Genomic DNA, 19,471 nt, shown 5'->3' with positions numbered 1-19,471 from the left:
GATGTTCAGCATTCGGGCCCATTGCTTCAAATTTAAATCATCTTTTAAAGAAGTGCCGGAAGAGGTGCTGAAAGGAACTGCACTCTGTTCCTTCTCTTGAAAAACAGTGTCTGACTGCACACTGCGGTGCAACTTTGCATTTTGGCCAGACACCCCGTGTGGGGCTCTGCTCAAGCTCCGGGCTTTTTTTTTTAATGGTCACCCAAAGGCAGGAAGACAAAATAGTATTTTCACAAGCCAAGGAATCCCTCCTGGTGGCATCTGTGAAATAAAAAATGAGAGAGTTGAAGGGCAAGCCTTGCTGTGCTGTGAAATTCTATCACAAGACTTTCTTGATGTACAGGAAGCCCATGGCCTCCTCCTAAGAGCTGCAAGGAGGCTGGACCCCTGGAGTTCTTCTGAGAGACTCAAGGAAGCCTGGCCAGTGGGTGCTTTTATCAGCACCAATTAAGACTGAGCCCAAAGTCACTACCAACCTTGGATCATGGCCAATACCCTGAGGTTTATAGAGTCTCCAAGCATATTGGTTCCCCAAAATCCTCCCAATGTCTCTGAAGCCTGTAGCTGCCACCCCTCCCCCTCCTCACACACACACACACACACACACATGCACACACACAAACAGAGTGTATATCCTTCAGGGATGAGCCTTAAAGACAAGACACTCCCTAAAACAAGCAAGTCGCAAAATTTGATGTGATTTATGAAGGTTACCCAGAGAGACAAGACTCATGAAGGAAGAACTGGTGTCAGGGTTGGGGCCTGGAGAAAGATGAAAGAGGCCAAAGGGCATTGGTCTTTGATGGGGATGAGATTTTGGAGCTACCAGATGAAGCGTTCTAGTGGTCCAGAATGGAGATGGTTGCATAGCAACGTATTGGTATTGATGAATGTAACATTTGAAAATGATGAGGATGGAACCTTTGTGGTTTACACTGTCATTTATTGTGTTTAGTAGTAGTAGTAGTAGTAGTAGTAGTAGTAGTAGTATTTGGGGCATTCTATTTGAACTCACAGAGATTCTCCTGAATGCTGGGATTTAGATGCATGGACCACCTTGTACTGTCATTTAAAGAAAGACATGGATGAGATAGCACATTATGAGGGAGCTAGGAAGCTCCCAGCTAAAGGACTTCCCTAACTGCAGCTTCCAGGGGTTGGGGCTGAGACCCCACATCTATAGATGCTCAAGCGCTTTCAGCAGTATGTTTTGCCTTCTGTGAGAAGCACAGTTTTGCTGGTAGAAATTTCACCCATTCCTTGGGTTTTTGCTGTCCCAGCTCTTTATAGTGGGGTAGAGATGTTTGAGACTTAGCAGCAAAGTTAAGGTGGTTGTGTTTCCCCTGGGTCAAAGAGGACCCAGCAGGTAGTTGGCTGACTTTGGAAGGCTGGCTGGGGAGTGGGTAGACATGGGCAGATTAAAAAATAGCACAGAGAAATAGCTGTGGTGACTAATTGGTTTAGCGTGCATAGATTTATGGATATTTTCACAGATACAAATTGTACAATCTTCAAAAAAAAACCTTTGATGAATTGACACCATTGTAGGCCTGGAATATGCCAATTGTGGGTGGGGGGATGGGATATGTGCAAAGAGTATACAACCTTATATGTGCAGGTACCTGTGCATGCTTGTGGATACCATAGGATGACATGGGTACCCTAACATATCCCTCCCCATATTGTTCTTTTGAGAAAGAGTCTCTGACTAAACCTGGAGCTGGGCTATCAGCCAGCAAGCTCCAGCCATCCTCCTGTCTCAGCCCCTCACAGTGCTGGGATTATAATTATGGGCACAGCCACATCTGGCTTTTCACATAGCTGCTGTGGATTTGAATCCCGGTCCCCATACTTGCACAGCAAGTGCTCTTTGTCCCTGACCCAGGCCCCTGTTGTTGCCTTTATACACTGAGTTCTTTCATCTTCAAGTCTATTGAAAAATTATGAGGCTTAGAGACATGAAACTGGGGCCACTTCATTAGTAACTAAAGCAGAATCTATTCCAATTTGAGATTGGGTGAATGTTTTTGATAGTGGATTGGCTGGTTTGTGTTCTAGTCAAAATAATACTCTTTGCCTTTTTATTAATATATCAGTTAAAGAGGAAAGGAAAGGATGGTGTCCTTGTGGTGTCTAGGTGATGGTAGCGGTGGACTTCAAGCCTTGGAATAAGCTAAATGAACATCCTTGCGAAACACCCTTTGGCCAAGAAATCACAACTAAACTCAACATCTCTGAATAAATCATTCAAGCTGTCAAGTACTAAGACTTGCTTCTTCATGCCATATCTTTAACTTTTCATTTTTGTTTTGAGGCAGAGTCTCATGTATCCCAAACTGGCCTCAAAATCACTAAGCAGTGGAGGTTGGCGTCCATCTCCTCAGTACTGAGATTACAGGCATGTGCAATCATGCCTGGTTTGTGTCACACAGGGGATCAAGTTCATAATTGTATGCATGCTCTATGATCTAAGCAGTATGTCCAGCCCCTCCATTCTAAGGTTTAAAAGCACAATGTACACATTTGCTATATAAGAAATTAATATGATCAAAGACACACACTATTATATCTAGCATCAATTAATGTCACCATCTGACAGATAACCACTGTGATGGTGAATTCTTTCAGTCAACCATCCTGGATGTGCATACCTGAAATACAAATTCCTTGTCATGGCTTCTCCCCTATCCTAGGTGTAGATACCTTCTGTACAGTGACTAAATAATAGTAAACCAGTTGCATAAGACTCCTGTCTGCAAGCAGAACAGAGTATCATTAATAGTGTCCGGGATTGGTTCTTGCCCATGGGAAGAATCTCAAGTTGAGCTGGTTATTGTTTGGCCATTCCCTCAGTTTTTGCAACATATTTGTCCTTGTATTTCTTGTAGGTGGGACAAATTTTGGGTGGAAGGTTTTGTGGGTGAACAAGCAGGTATACTCTGAATCTTTTCTCGATAAATGTGATAAGATTCCAACGGGTGTTTTAGGAGATGGCAGTTCCCTCTCTGCTTTGCTGAGCTGTTTTAAAGCTTTCTTTTGCATGATCAGAAAAGGCTTCATTACCATTCCTCTTGAGTTTATCTACCTGGAATTCCAGTTTCTTAGAGAAAAAAAAAAAAAAAAGAGAGTCCAGTCATAAGTCCTGTAAGCTGAAAATCATGTATGTAGTGGAAGGCACTTAATCTCAACCCTTGGGAAAAAGAGAAAAGCAGATCTTTGTGCACTGGGGTCAGCCTGACCTATATAGTGAGACCCTGACTCAAAAAATGAATAATAATGGAGAATTTATAGACAAGCTGTGGTGAGATGAATTTAGAAAATGATGCAATATTCCCCAAAAGGACAAAACAGAAGGAATCATCTCAGTTACAACACATCCTAATTTAATGGGAGTAGAATCCAATGGATGAGTATGTGTGATTGAGAAAACTTAAAGACCATACAGTTTCTGAGCAAGGCTGAAAACCTTGGTACCTGCAAACGTAGTTAGACAATCTCCCCTTATTGCTTCCATCCATCTGTGTCTCTCCCATGATTACACCATAAATAAAATTTCCTAAATATACCCACGTTGAAGTAAGTTTGCTGGCCTCAGAATATCCATATCCATCTACGAGTAAGTCTATGCACACATGCATGTCTGAGCAGGGACGAGATGGTAAGCTGAGCAATTGTGTGGTTTGTGTCTGCTTAGGCAGTAAGTTACTAATCTCCTGATTAGAAACAGACTTGTACGAATTAGGAGCTGAAATTGGAACAGCCACTGCTGTGTGCAGGATGTAAAGGGAATAAAATGAATGGGGCATTAACCTCCAACCGCTGAATATTAATCAGCTTCTCATATGAAAGAAAACACACAGTGTGCCACACTAAATATTTTCAGCGCTTATTGACAGGATATGATTTCCTTTCTCCCTCGGCCCTGCTTCTCCCAGTCAAAGGCCCGAACACCGGACAATGGTCAACTTGACACAGATTAAGGTGTGATTTGAAAAGAGCTCAGGTTCCACGCCAAGGGTGGGTGGAATTCTGAATGTGTTGGACCCGATGAAATGATAGGACATTATCAAAGACATCGCTGTCTTCTAGTCCTTCCTACAAACATGAGCCAAGCTGAGCCTGAAGGGACTTTACAGAAAGACCATGCAAGGGTCCTGATGACCTCATGGTGAGTGTGCACAGGGAAAGGCTTGGCAAAGGGAAGGGATATTTGGATGAGGAAACACATACCCAAGGGTGCCTGAAAGATAAAAAGAATCACTTAACAATAGAGTGTGGGTGGGAACACAATTGATAATAACCATTCCTTTTCCCTGTATGGTACTGCAGTTGATTTTGCTAAAGAGTGGAAAGACTTGTATTCATGCACATAGTGGTAAGAAATCACATATTATATCTGCCCACACTTGGCCCTATGTGGTGTGTGTGTGTGTGTGTGTGTGTGTGTGTGTGTGTATACCTAACTATATATAAACAGCTTTCATGGACTCTATCAGCAAAATACTGAATACATTGCAGAACTTATTTGTATTTGTACTGAACAAGCAGACTTGTTTTCTTGTTTTTATTCCTAAGAAATTCAAGATAACAACTACTTACACAGTGTTGACATTGTATTGTGTGTAGTTTAGTGACTTAAGGGACAAATGGTGATGTGCCTAGGTTATGTTCAAGTACTACACAATCTTGTGGAAGGAACTTGGACATTTGTGGACTTTCTCTTGGGGGAACCAAGCCCCACGAATATAGAGTAGCAAAATACATATAGATACAAATATAAGTGGGTATAATTCTTTGTTATGTCACCAAGTAGGGCAATAGAATATTTCTTCATGATTTTTATATTTTTAAAGTAGCATATATTATCCATAAATTGATAGATATCCTATCTAAAGCCACTTACATAGTAGCTAGAGTTCTGTACACATAACTTAATTGACAAACACTTATTTTATTGCTGATATCTTATAGATAGATAGATAGATAGATAGATAGATAGATAGATAGATAGATAGATAGATAAACAAATGTATGTATGTTGTGGGTTGTCCTGATGCTGTTTTACTTCTGATGTTACTTTGGCTTCCTCAAGAGGGGCCGCCCTGGACCAGCAGTTGTTCAGGTACTCAGGTGGTTTCATGTGAAAACTCTCCTCATTTGTAACTAGTCAATAAAGCCTAGAGCCTGTGATTGGGCAGTGGAGGGGCAAGGTGGGATGGGAGGCCTTTGAGAATGGAGGCAGGTGGGGAGAGGAGAAGGAGAAGGGAAGAGAGAGGGCAGAGGAGGAGGAAGAAGCCAAGATGGAGCAGAACCACATGGCCTGGCCAGGAGAAACTGCAAGTGGCAAAGGGTCTCACAGATGGGGAATAAGTTAGCACAGTGCTAGATCTGCCTGATCTAGACACATAGCTTATGAGTATAATAACTGGATTGTAGCTTTTAAATGGGCTTATATATGGGGTTGGAAATTACTGCAACAAATAAACAAATAAATACATACATACATTAATACATAAATACAAAAATAAAAACCTTAGGCAAGTATGTTTCTCTCATATCCAGTATTTGGAGATTTGTCCGTTTGTTGGTTTTTAAAATTTGTTTTATTTTTAATTATATGTTTGTGTTGTGCCTGCATCTCTGTGTGCATTTTCCTGTGAGAATAGGTTCCAGAGGCCTTGGATCCCTAGCAGCTGGAGTTATCGGTGGAAGCAAGCTGCCCTATGCAGGTGCTGGGAACTGAACGTCGGTCTTCTGTGCTCTTCGTGAACCATCTCTCCAGTCCCCCATTTCTGGTTTATGTAAATCTCTTCCACTGTTTCCAAGATATTTAAACATTTTTAATTTATTTTACCATTGAGAACCATGTGTATTTCTGAGATGTTTTATTATTTAGCAATCGGGAGCTACTTTTCACCTGCAAATATGCTCTCTCAAAAAGTGAACCAACAAACCAAAAAGTGAAAAAACAAAACCACTAACCCTTGACCCCACTGAGCTAAAGCTCCACCCCCACTGCATAAATTCTTCTGAAGGGAAAACATCTCCCTAGTCTCTTCAGCTGACTGGAAATACATCTACCAGCTTAACTCTACAGAGGAGTTGATGACGGATGGTAACTTCCTGGGTTACTTAGTGGGAGGGTGCCATACAAAGCAATATAAAGATGCTTTCCCCTACCCTCAGAATTCCCCTTCTGGCTCTCCTATCAGGTACTAACATAGGTCCCTGTAGGAAGGGATTTAGAGATGTGATCAGAGTTCCTAATCAGCTGGCCTGGAGGCAGGGAAAGTAGCCAACAAGGTCCCGCCCCTCACTGAGGAATGATTGGCAGTTAATGATTGCAGGGAAAGAGTCATTCTTCTCTGAGGAGTGGCCATTGGTGGGTGACCTGTGCTCCAGTAGATGGCCCCACATCTATGCATATTGAGACAGTATTAATTGGAGAAGGGGGTAGGGAGGAAGCAGAGGAGGAGCAGGAAGGAGAAAAGGAGGGGAAGAAAAAAAAACAGTGGAGTGAGGAAGAGATGTTGGGCTAGACCCAAGGGAAGTTGAAGGAGGGAAATGGAGGGGTAGATATGTTTATATTCCACTGTATACACAGATGAAATTCTAAAAGAGTACATTTTTTTAAAATAAAACTAAACTGACTTTGACATTGTAAAAAATAAATAAATAAAACAAAAAGAGGAAGGCAAAAGAGGTGAGGACAAGAACAGAAGCTAGCGGAAAGGTCAAACTATAAAATAGAACTTGCTTTGGTAAGCACTGAAGAAGGTTGGCAGGGAACGCCAAGGAATTCTGGCAGCTGGCTAGCAAAGCAAAATCTCCATCCTACCTATAGGGAACTGAAAATAGGCAACCCTAATGAACTGGACAAATTACCCTTCCCCAGAGCCCCCACTAACAAACATTGCAGCCGATAGATACTTTCATGTTAGTCTAGTGAAACTCCTCCTACAGAAATGACAATAAACTTCTCTTCCTTCAGACCACTAGGTGTCTGGTAAGCTATCACAGCAGCACAAGAAACACCAAAAACTTAGTGATTAAAAAAAAAAAAAAGAAAGAAAGAAAGAAAAGAAAGAAGAAAAAACAAGACAAAAAAACTTTATTAGTGAAAATGAATAAATCTCAGGAGTGTTTGAATCGTGCAAAAAGGGTGAGGCGACATTGAGGGATAGGAAACAAACAGCTATGACAAGACAACCCCTGGTCCTATCTCTAGTCTGCTGGGTTTAGTGATCAGTTATGAGAATCTACAGCTCCAGGGGGCTCAGTCAGTAAGGGCTTGCTGGCTTGCTGTGCAAGCATGAAGACCTGTGTGGGAGTTCCCAGCTCCCGACACAAAAAACAAGTGTCACGTGCTTTCTAATCCTAGTGCTAGGAAGGCAGATGCAGGAAGAGCCCTGTGGCTGATCAACCAGCCAAGTTTAACTGAACTGGAGAACTCCAGGTTCAATGAGAGATTCAGTCTCAAAAGGACAGAGTGTGCCTGAGAAAGAAGATATCCAACGTCAACCTCTAGCCTACATAATAATGTGTGTGTGTGTCTGTGTGTGTGTGTGTGTGAGAGAGAGAGAGAGAGAGAGAGAGAGAGAGAGAGAGAGAGAGAGAGAGAGGCAGACAGACAGCACGTTCACACGCAGGCCTCCACAGGCACACACACACACACACACACACACACACACACACAAATAAATTCATGGCTCCTCCCACTCAATATTATGGCTAGGAAGTAGCTCACTCTTTTCTACTATAATGCTATTGAAATGAACATCTATCCAAAGATGACTTCCAGGCAAAAGCTACCCGAAGCACCTCCCTTTGTTTTTTCTGCATATTCTATCACAGCATCTTTTCCCACTGAACATCTTTGACTTCACAGAAGCTGGCTGGCTTTGCTAAGGTTGCATTCTTGGTGAGTGATACATCAGAAATCTAAATACGAGTCCCTAATACATTATCCTAATATTTCCATGACATTGCTTTCAATTTCATTTATCATCATAGCTGCCTGGCATTCAGGAAAAAAAAACCCACAGTTAACACACAGGCAACCAAACATGTGTTGTGTTGGTACGTGTAAATGGAGTAAGGCTATTCACCTGCATCATTTATAGTTCCAGTCATATCATTGTTAGGCAATGCTGAATTTCTGACTCACTAATAATGAGAGAGAGGAAGAGAGAGAGAGAGAGAGAGAGAGAGAGAGAGAGAGAGAGAGAGAGAGGCAGAGACAGGCAGAGACAGACAGAGACAGAGAGACAGAGACAGACAGAGACAGAGAGACAGAGACAGAGAGAGAAGAATACCTGGGATAAGTTTAGGTTGCCTCGATAAATGCTTTATTATTGCTGAGCTTTTCCTGAGATCTCGTGGCTGCTTGTTAACATTCAGGAACTCTGATACCAACAAGCCTGAGTCTGCCTTGGCAGATGAAGTAATGCACAATCCTGGAAGGTGCACTACAAGCCCTAGGAAGAAGACAGAGTGATTCCGCCTGGATATCAAGCAGAGAATCCAGGGACTCAAGGCAGTTCCTTAATGGGAGAGCTTTATTTGTAGGTTATTAGCATCCTTCCCCACCTCCACCCTTCTGCATTAAACTAATACTGCCAGCATCATCCCTTTGGTCTTGAATTTTCCCATGCCCATCTTTATCAAGCAAATACCTCAGTCCCAAAGCACAGCAGCATTTGCTGTCTACTGGGACTAAACCACACATCCAACCCCATTCCAAGTCACCTCATCAGAAAAGTCAGAGCCTGGGCAACTCAAGACTCTTTTGCTGGAACAGTTTCTATGAACAGCTCTCCAGCACATGCAGAGAATCCTAAAAATGAAGGACCTGGTTCTCAAGGTGTCTTGTCTCCATTGATAAAGATGTGGACCCACTCTCTCCACCTTAGGGAATGATATCCCTGAGGAAGCAAAATCATCTGCAAAGCAATTCCAGAATCCACGGGATGTGAGACACCCTCTTTGAGAATTTCTTTTTGGGAGTTGCAGGTATATCTCAGTGGTTAAAGCACTTGGTACTCTGTAGAGGACTTGGGTTTATCTCTCAACTTCTACTCTGGCAGACCACAACCACCTACAACTCCAGATCCAGCATATGTGACCCTCTCTGGCCTTTGTGGGCAGACACATACACACACACACACACACACACACACACACACACCACATATACTGACACAAAGCATACAAATAAATAAAACATAAAAATAGAATAGCAAAAATAATCACTATTCCTATTTAGGCTTTGAGCAGAGAATTGCATATTGCTCTATGGCATCCCTTAAATCTGTGTGTTTAAGATAACTCAAGGATAAATCAAACTTACATACACAAAACAGATCTACTTCCCTTTCTATGTTGTTATTTTGTTTTATTTCCTCTGATTTAGTCCTAGTATATAACCCAACTTAGCCTTGAGTCTTAAGTCCTTCCTCCTCTGCCTCCTGAGTGCTGGGATTATAAGTATAAACCACTAAACCCAGCCTATTACACAAATATTAATTGATAATTAATAATGAATAAATATATTAAAACAATTGAACTCAATTACCATAATCTATTCAGTCTTGAAGAAAGACAAAGAATGTAATTTTATTTTTAATGATTTATTTTATTTTTAACTACATGTGTGGGTATGTATGCACATACACACACACACACACACACACACACACACATGTACATACAGGAAAGTACATTGAAATGGAAGTGTCAAAAGAGGCTGAAAGAGTCAGATCCTGGATCTAGAGTTACAGGTGCCTGTGAGATGTCCCATGTGGGTGCTTGGTGCAGAACTTGGGTCCTCTGTAAGAGCAATACATATTCTTAACAGCTGAACAGCAATGCCTTAGACCTTAAAGGATCATCTAAAGTCTAGGTTCAAAGGCATAGGCATATGAAGATGAGTGAAGAGAAGAAGGGAGAAGCACTTTTGTAGGTACTCCCTCTGCATATAGAGGAACCCTAGAACCCTGCCTCCTCACTTCTTAGGGACAGCTACTCTGTGCTCTTGGGTTTTGAGAGGTACTACTCTAGAGTCTAATATTGAACTTGACATATTTACTGGTATTCACAGTCTTTGACTTCTGGTGAATGTGTCTGAAACTCTGAAGTTTGCTCAAAGGAATCCCTGGTGGGCCACCTGCCGTGTGAGAACTCTCAATCTTCATCTATGTGAATGCTGTCCAGTGAAACAAGAAAGCTCCTGTAGAAGCATGATAGGAATCAAGGAAGACTCAGCCAGGCCTGAATGTTAGTAATGTTTTTATTCACTGATAGAAAGTCATTTCTTCCTGGTGACACATCTTTGTTCACCAATCAAATGATGCTCTTTTGTGTCCCCTCTGAAAAGTTGGGACTATGCTTTCCTGTTTGGGGAGAAAGTACAATGCCATAAATAACAGACTATAATGAAGTGGGGGACCTAGATAAATGAAGAAGGTCACAGGGCCCCTGAGGGATGGAGAAAAGGGAGCTTCAGTCTAAGGAGGAGAACACAGAAAAGAGAGAGATGTATTTGGCCAGAGATGGTGTAGCAACTGACACACCCTCCACTTCTCAGTACACCTCACCATTCCTGCACCCCTCCCTATTCTCTATCAACTAGAGGATATCACTGATGGTGACTTAGAAAGAAGGGGGAATTAGCTTTGTATTTATTTAGTTATTTTCAGACAATAGGACTCACAAGGCTCCTGGGCTGTGAGCAATCACCTTCAACCATCCCATCTATATTATACTAGATACCCTTTGGAAGCCAATACTAAGAACACACTTTCCAGCAATGACAGCAACGGGCCCAAACCTTCAACTCTCTCCCTTCCCACCTTACTACCACCAGCAGCTATCTCAGGAGCACTGCAGGGATTCTTGCTGCCCTACCCCCAACACATACATACATCACTACACTATAGGAGCAACCATGACTGACAGGGACACAGGAGGACAGCTTCCTTTTGTTCCCACACCTACCACTTTCACTTTTGCCATTTTTCTTTTTCTTTTTTTTTTCTTTCTTTTTTTTTCTTTTCAATTTTAGAAAAACACTATTGAGTACTTCAGCAAGCACATGGAAAGTGGTCAGCTTTGGATGGAACATATCTTCTCCAACTGGGGGAGTCTTCCTCCAAGCCCCACTACTTCATAAACCTGTTCCAGAAAGAGAGACCAAACATGATTAAAACATATTTGCAGCCTTCACACCAACGCTACTTAAAACTCCCACCATCTATCCTGGCATTTAATGCAATTTTTTTCCCCACATAATAGAGGGTCAGGACAACAACTGACAATGAGCCAGATGTGACAGAAGGAGACCTCTCCCACCCAGCCTCCCAAAATTACCTGAAGGATCCGCACACAAATAATCACTCTCCCCTAGTGAGAAAATGGCACACTCTTGTGTATTTCCTCAGTCGCCTGGGATTTCCAGCACACCGTTACGTTACATCAAGAAAAGGCCACGTTCATGAGAGTAAACTAGAGGACTACAAGGCTGGGCTGTCCCTCTTTCAAATGCAGACAGAATTAATTTGTTTTCGTTAACTCCTTATCAAGTTCCCCCAACTTTGATTATCCACCAAAAAATATTTTTTTAGAAAGGGGTGGGGGTGAGAAGGGCTGGTAGATTTTTCAGGAAATAGCAAGTTAAGGGTTTTTTTTCCCCCTACTGTGAAGAAATTGTTTGGCAAGCCAGAATGAAATGCATTTAATGTCAGTTTATGGTGGGGTGGGGAAAAGGATGGGGGGAGGGTGTGTGGAGAGATGGAAGAGAGGAAAGAGAAGTAGAGAGGGAGGATGGAGAGAGAAGTATGGAGGGTTGGAAGAAGGGAGGAGGGAAAGAGGGAGAGGAGAAAGGAGGACAGAGGAAGGGAGGGAGGGGAAAGGAGGAGGGAGGGAAGAGGAGAGGGAGGAAGGAGGAATGGAGGGAAAAGAGCATTCAACAATCTGGATGATGGGCTATCTAGAAGACTCCCACAGGAAGCCTCCTCTGTCTGTCAGTGGAGCAGGGCTAGGGCTCCAGTTTCTCCTGCAATGAGAACGTAGACCTTGGTAGAGCTGAGGCAGGAAATGAAGAGGAGCAGTGGGGGTGTGGAGGTCAGGTCTGAAGGAGGGCGAGCAAAGTTCATTCCCTCCGTCCATCCAAAGCTAAGGACTGAGTCCTGGCCTTTCTTCTCCTTCAGAGAAGTATTAGATGAATCTCTTTCCTCATTGCTTTGAAGAAACACTCAGAAAACTGGGAGACTGACTTGACTACGTTCATGGTCATTGATGTGGGAAGGCTATGGGCGGCACCATTTCCTGAGTTTGGTTCCTGACATATAGGAGTGGAGAGCGCAAGCTGTCTACAAGCATGCACTCATTCCCTCTGTGTCTTGATTGTGGATAGGACAAATCACTTCAGGCACCTTGATTTCCCCGTGATGCTGGACTGTCTGGTGGTTTAAGTGAAAGATGTCCTTCATAAATATAATAATAATGGGATATCTGGTCCCCTGCTGGTGTCACTACTCAGGAACATTATGGATCCTTTAAGAAGTGGAGTCTTGCTAGAGGACGTGTGTTGATGGGGGTAGGTTTTGGAAATGTATACCCTGCCCTAACTTGTGAAATTCACCCGCTCTGTTTCATTTATAGTTGAAGATGTGAAATCCGGGCTTCCTACTCCAGTATCTTGTCGCCATGACTGCCCACCAAAATGGACTGTCTCTTTCTCTGGAACCACGAACCAGTATAAACTCTTCCCTCCAGAAGTCCCTTTGGGCTGTGGCATCTTTATCACATGAGCAGAAGGTAACTAATACAGCCTTGCAAGCTGAAACACCTTCTTTCTCCCCTAAGTTGTTTTCCCAGGTATTTTATCACAGTAATGGAAATAAGATATACATCAGATAACCAAAAGTTTTCTCCTTCCATTTTTATCAATGTCATTAAGGGGTATAGTAACCCAAATGGGAAAGCTAATCCTCCACACCTTCCTACTCTTGGCAAGGCAGGCGTACCAGTTGTCCTAGCCCTATGATATGTCCTTTGAAATCTTAGATAATGTCTACATTTCATTGATATCACAAATCCCCTTCCCAGGCCATTGTGCCACATGGACAAAGTATAAAGACTAGATTGACAGCTCCATGCCACTGTGTCCATGGTCAGATACATTCCTCAGCCCTCCTTGTGGAGAGGTACCAATGTGTGGTACAGAAATGGTAATGCCTAGTTCCCAAATTGGGGTCCGTATTAAATAAGCCCATCAACATAAGACTCTTAGGAAGCAAGTATGTGCACTAAGCACACAGCCAGACGATGTAATGGTTCTGCTTGTCCTTACATTGTTAACTGTGTCACCTTGGTATCTATTTGATAAACCTTAGCTAATTTACCAGCCCTTATTGAATGAGTCCTTTATGTTTAAGCGTGGGGTACCTGGACAGAACATGGGCAAGCTGATCTTCAGAGTGGCTAACAACCTACTAAGAAAAGAATAGAACTCCAGGAGAGAATCTTTGCTTCAGAACCACTTAAGCAAGCCATATCTGAATGCTCGCAAGGCCAGCTTTTTCCCATTCTGGGAACACATGGCTTCCATTAGATTACTGATACTGACACATCCAAGCCTTCCAAATTGCTCTGGGCCTATGATGAGTGAAAGGTTTGCATGCCTAACAAGAAAAAGAGTGCTGTGCCGGCAAAGAAATACTGCCAGGGGTGGGTGGGGAGGTGTTGAGTTTAGGTAGAAGATGGAATCAGGCTCTGCTTTCAATGACTGTCCTGTCCACACCTGTACATAAACTAGCCACACCTGGTGAGGTTTCTGCCACTTTGCCGCCCCAATGCAGACACTGTTGAGAGTCTAGAGCCTCCATTACTCAGCAGTTGAGTCCAGTCAAACAGAGAATGTTGAAGGTGAACGAACACACAGCCTCCGTGAGGTTTCTAATCCAAAGCAAACCCTGGCTTAAACGCACAAGGGTTCCTGTTATTTTTCATGCTAAGGGCATCCCCGTTTAGTGGGCTTTGGAAAAACAGGCCAGAATGCTCATTAATTTGCAGTTGGAGCATGTATGATGGTAATTCAATCCTACGATAACTATTACCATCAGCTTCCTAGCTCCAAAGCCACAGACGGGGTCCACTTTTACACAGCACAGAGACTGGAGAAATCTCATCAGAAAGAGGAAATGACAGAGTCATACCTGACCTGAGACATTGGGGACAATGCTTTGCTCTAGATTGTGTCCCCAAGGAAACAGGGCTTTGTTCTCTTGATTAAAGAGGACCTACATACTTGGCCATTTTATCTTTCAAGGCATCTGTTGTAGTTTGAGACAACAAGGCAAGGATGAGCAATTAATGATAGTAAAAAGTACCCAGCAGACGTTTGCTTTCAGTTGAAGGCACACAACCTTTGTCACACACCCAGTCATTGTGGCCCCATGAGCTCAGGAACCCTACGAGCTAGGAGAAGCATTGTTCTTTACCTGCTTTACCTGTGAAGAAATCAGACCAAAAGAATCAACTCACCACCATTTGGATCCTGACTCCCACCAGACTCCTAAGTGTGGAGAAAAAGAAGAGAGATTAGAGGCTGAGACCTGTGGTGCCCACACCACCACTCCTTACTAAATTGAGATTTCCTGTGTGTCAGGCGTGGTCTTATATGACTCGAATGTATTCATGCATTTGATTCTTTAACGAGAAAGAAAAAGTGACCAATTAACTTTACTGGCTTGTTCGGAACTCAGGGGTTACCCACACTCTTGGACTTTCAAATGCTAGAACCACAAGGGTTGTGGGCATGCCCAGACAGCAGGTCACCCTCCAACAAACTTAGTCTGGATAGGTCTTATTTAATAGATGAAAGAATTTAAGTTATTCTAAAGAGGAAAGGTCTCATCGCTGGTCCAGCTAGATGGTGTTGTTAAATGTGGGCTTTTAACCAATAGAAAACAACCCTACCTGGAGATTTTTCCTATATGGGGAAAAATGACAATATATGTGCTAATAAGCTATCTGACCTTTCCTTTGCTGCCTAGGCTGTGTTCATTGTTGGTGCTAACTCCCCTTCTAGAATTTTAGGGGTTCTTCCCCTTGTTTTATAGTTGCTGTTCCTCCATAAGATTCGGGGTACATTCTGATATGATCACCCCTCCACTTCCATGTTTCAGGTCTACTTTTTGGAGGGACAGATGCTGTCTGCACTAACAACTCTAAAATAATCAAGACTTGATTTCTTCAAAAGTTTTGTTCTAGCTTGAATACCTCTAATCTGAAAATGTGAATTCTTAAGATGCTCTAAACACGGACGCTTAGGGTGCACCGGAATTCAACTGGCAAAGAATGCACAAATTTAAAAAAGAAAAAGATAAAAGAAGAAGAAAATAAAAAAGGTTAAAGAGGAAAAAAATAACTGAAAAACTTCAGACTCTGAAGCACTTCTATCCCAGAGCATGTGCGGTATAAGATACTCAACCTAAATGTTGCTTTTCTTATAATAAGAAATTTTAGAGCTAGCAAGTGACTTTCTATGAATTAGAATGTCAAAGCCACCAGAACTCTCCAGGGGCATTGTCTTAGCTCCTATATACTTTCCAAGGTAATTTTAAGGCTACACATCTCCTGTTATCCCAGCTTATAAAATAGACTCACAGAATGAATCATATATGTATTGCTGTGTGAACCAGAGAAGTCACCAACCAACTCATTAAGCAGAGGCTTGGAAGGAAAGAAAGACTCATGCATGGAAAAACACTTCCCAGTGTCCCCAGTAATTGTCCTGGAATGAATTTATTTAGTGGAGAGCTTAAGTACCTTTCCAAAGGAGCCAGTGGGTGTGGTTGCAAGAACACTGTGGACTTAGAAGATGCTTAGGGCCACTCTAAAATCCCAAGAGAAACGTGGTCCGCTAGATGTGATGGAGAAAGAGAGGCTGCTGCAGCTTAGTAGAGGGCCATTCATTTCATCTATCCTGGACCTGCCTGCCAAATGCACACCAACAAGCAGATAAATCCCTAGGTGTGCGAAGAGAAAAGGCTTTCATAGGTTCATTGAGAATAAAATCACATAAGTAGTAGATAAAAGCCATGCTATATTGAAGATTCCAGCCTTTCTTTCAGAATCCTAGAGATGGATGAGCTTCTAACAGGGCTTTGACTATCATCAAAGGAGAGGGCTCTTGGAGAGGGCCACACTCTTCCTATCATTGGCTTCTCAGGCTGTGATTTTCCACCCTGGCTTTGGCCAATGCTAGGCTTGGTTCTACTGGCTCACTGGATCTCCCATTTCTTTCTTTTCTTTTTCTTTCTCATGTGTGTGTGTGTTTGTGTGTGTGTGTGTGTGTGTGTTTGTTTATCTCTATCCAGTTGAGCATGTTCTCCTAGCTTTCCTCTCAGAAGACAGTGGACTCTCTGCCTGCTCACAGTGAGAAAATGAACTTGCCACATTCTAATTTCAAAGCACTCTGTGACATTCTTCACATTCTCTGATGAAGTAGAGGGTGGAAGAGAACTTGATAGAAATCGGAGCTGAGCTACAGATTTCCAGTGAAGTGAATGGGGGGAAAGGTCCCCTACAGATGATTTCCATAGACAAGCTAGTTTTGCAGAATTGCGGAGATTTTGTCGTTGAACGCAACAAGCTCAATTGAAACCAATCCAAAAGCAGAAATTTAAACTGAGCTAATTTCCTGTTTGTTTATCTTTTGAGGCTCTGGGAGACTGGCTGTAATTCAGAGGAAGGACAGTAAACAACCATTTGGATTGAGAAGCTGAATGTCCTTTTATAAAGGTTTATTTTGTGTGTGTGTATGTGTGTGTGTGTGTGTGTGTGTGTGTGTGTAGTGGGGGTGGGAGTAGTATACTCACATGAGTTCAGGAGCCTGGGGATGCCAAAGGAAAGTACTAATAGCCTTGAGCTGGAGTCAGAGGCAGTTGTAACCCACCTGTTATGGGTGCTGGGGATGGAACTCTCCAAGTAGTACCTGCTCTTATCTGCAGAGCCATCTCTCCAGCCTCAGATTGCCCTCATTTTTATAGTGCACCTTTTGTTTTGTGTTTTTAGAATTTCCCCACGAATTTAAACATGTGTCTGTTCATTATATCCATCACGACAAAAGAGATTTCCCAAATCAAATGAATGAATGAATGAATGAATGAATGAATCTTATGGTTACAAACATTTCCTTCCCCAACGTCTTGACAAAATTCTGATTCTCAATAATTTAGATTTTCTCCTGTCTCAAAACCTTATCACCCAGAAAGGCACAGCCTAAAGGGAATCATTAATCCTCTGACCCTGAGACACATACACATGCACACACACACACACACACATACACACACGCGCATGCACGCGCGCGCACGCCTTGTAGAAGCAGAAATGCATTGGTAAAAAGCCATAACAAGAAGGAACACACTACTTTGTATCATAAAACAAAAGTGCTGAAATTCACGATTTATGGGAAATAAAGTACTTTTTTAAAAAACCCAAAAGGCTGTGATTAAAATTCATTTGTTTTTACATCTATCACCTCATCTGTTACATAACTTTGGTCTTTTTCAGAGAATCAGAATTTACTTGTAAGTAAAAGTCGGGGATTGGAAATTGAATTCCGATCTGGCCACTGTACCTGGTGAATGAGAACTGGATGACAGAGATGCATCGGAAGCCATCTGGCGCACATCCCCAGTCCTCTTGCTTCTCTCGGAGACCAGCTAATGATGGAGAGATGCAGGCAGCATTCTTTGCTGATGGATTAATTACTGGATGCTGACGCAGTTCTTTGAACAAGAAGGCAACGTGTAAATCTAAGTTTGATCTTTCACCTTCCTGCTAATGATCAGTTAATTAGTGTTTTCTGCTTGTATTTTACAGTCTATCCAGAGGAGAGGCATAGGAGGGTGGGACTTGCAATACTGTCACAGGCAGGGACAGACTTTTGTACATATACCTGGAAAAATGAGTTGAGAGATGGGGAAAATGATTAAAATATATAAACATTTTAATAATTTTTAAATCAATGTAATTAAGCATAATAAGAGAGTAAATGTAAAAATAATATATGTTCAAAACAAATTGGAAGTTTGAATGGCCTCCCTTACCTTTCTGGCACTTAAAGTCACAGATAGGGAAACAAAAACAGAGTTGGGGGCATTCCTACATTATTTACATATTAATTAGCAGATTTCCAAATTACATTGAATTGAACTAATCTGATGCTTTGTGGCAAAACCAAAAATTTAAAGGGATGACCCAAAGATTCTGGATATGAGGGAAGAGATTTCCACCTGGCATTTCTTACAGCATCAAGCCCAAGTTGAAAGTGAGGTGGTAAAGCTAAAGACTACTCAAGATGCATGAGTTAGACACTCTCACATAGATTTCTAAAAGTTTCTCTATCACTGTTTCCTGACTAGGTGAGTCAACACCCGGTATTCCTCTTACCTTCTGTTTCCAGCCTTATCCAACCCTGAATTCGCATTCATCAAATAAGTAGTCATGAACTAATTGCAAGAAATATCCATAAACGTGGATAAGGAGAGACAGACCCCCCTAGCTATATGCAAATTACTCTATTAGCCTTAAAAGTAGCTATGCAGAGCCAGAGATAAGGTTCAGTGAGGGGGAACGCTTGCCTTGCAAGCACGGAGACCTGAGATCATTTCCCTACACCCACATAGAAAACCTAGGTGTGCCAGTACACACCTGTGCCAGTACCACTGCCAAGGCAGAGGCAGCAGAATCCTCGGAACTCACTGGCCAACCAGAGTTCTAGGCTCCCTGAGAAACCTGTCTCCAAAAATAAGGTGGCCAAGCAGCTACAGAAGACTCCCTGTCAAAATCAGGCCTCCAAATAACTTATGCACACATATACACACATCTAGCATATACATACATTGTATCTGCTCTTCTTACATATGCAATAAATAAAAATAAATAAATATGTTTAGAGAACATTAAAAATGTTTCAGGAAGTTAACAGACAACAAATATCAGATTGTGTACTTTTGAGTTTTTGAAGAGGAAAGATGTTTTATTCTGCTTGGGTTGTTTTTTATTTGGTTTTTTGTATTTTGGTTTTTTTTTTTTTTTAGAGAGAAAGAAAGAGTATGAAGTTGAGTAGGCAGGGCAGTAGAGTAGGATCTGGGATATTTGGGGAGAGGGGAGAAAGAATATGGCCAAAATATAGTGTATGAAATTCTCAAATGATAAACAAAAGTATTAAGTAAAATAAAAGAGCTGCTGCTCTAAGAGTTGCCCAGGTTCTTAGCTGAAAGCCCAGCTCTGATCCCAGATGGTCGGTCAGTACAAACATCAAGACAAGAAACATGTCTGGCCAATATTCCATCACAGCCTGTCACTGAAGCAGTTGGTTTCTCTGATCAATATCTCCAACATGGAGTTTTTAAATAAGCTACAGTTTCCTTAGCAATGACATGGATGGTGGAGACAA

This window comes from Apodemus sylvaticus, chromosome 10, assembly GCF_947179515.1.
Source record: "Apodemus sylvaticus chromosome 10, mApoSyl1.1, whole genome shotgun sequence".
NCBI classification, from domain to species: domain Eukaryota; kingdom Metazoa; phylum Chordata; class Mammalia; order Rodentia; family Muridae; genus Apodemus; species Apodemus sylvaticus.
Note: the sequence above shows the minus strand (reverse complement) of the source record.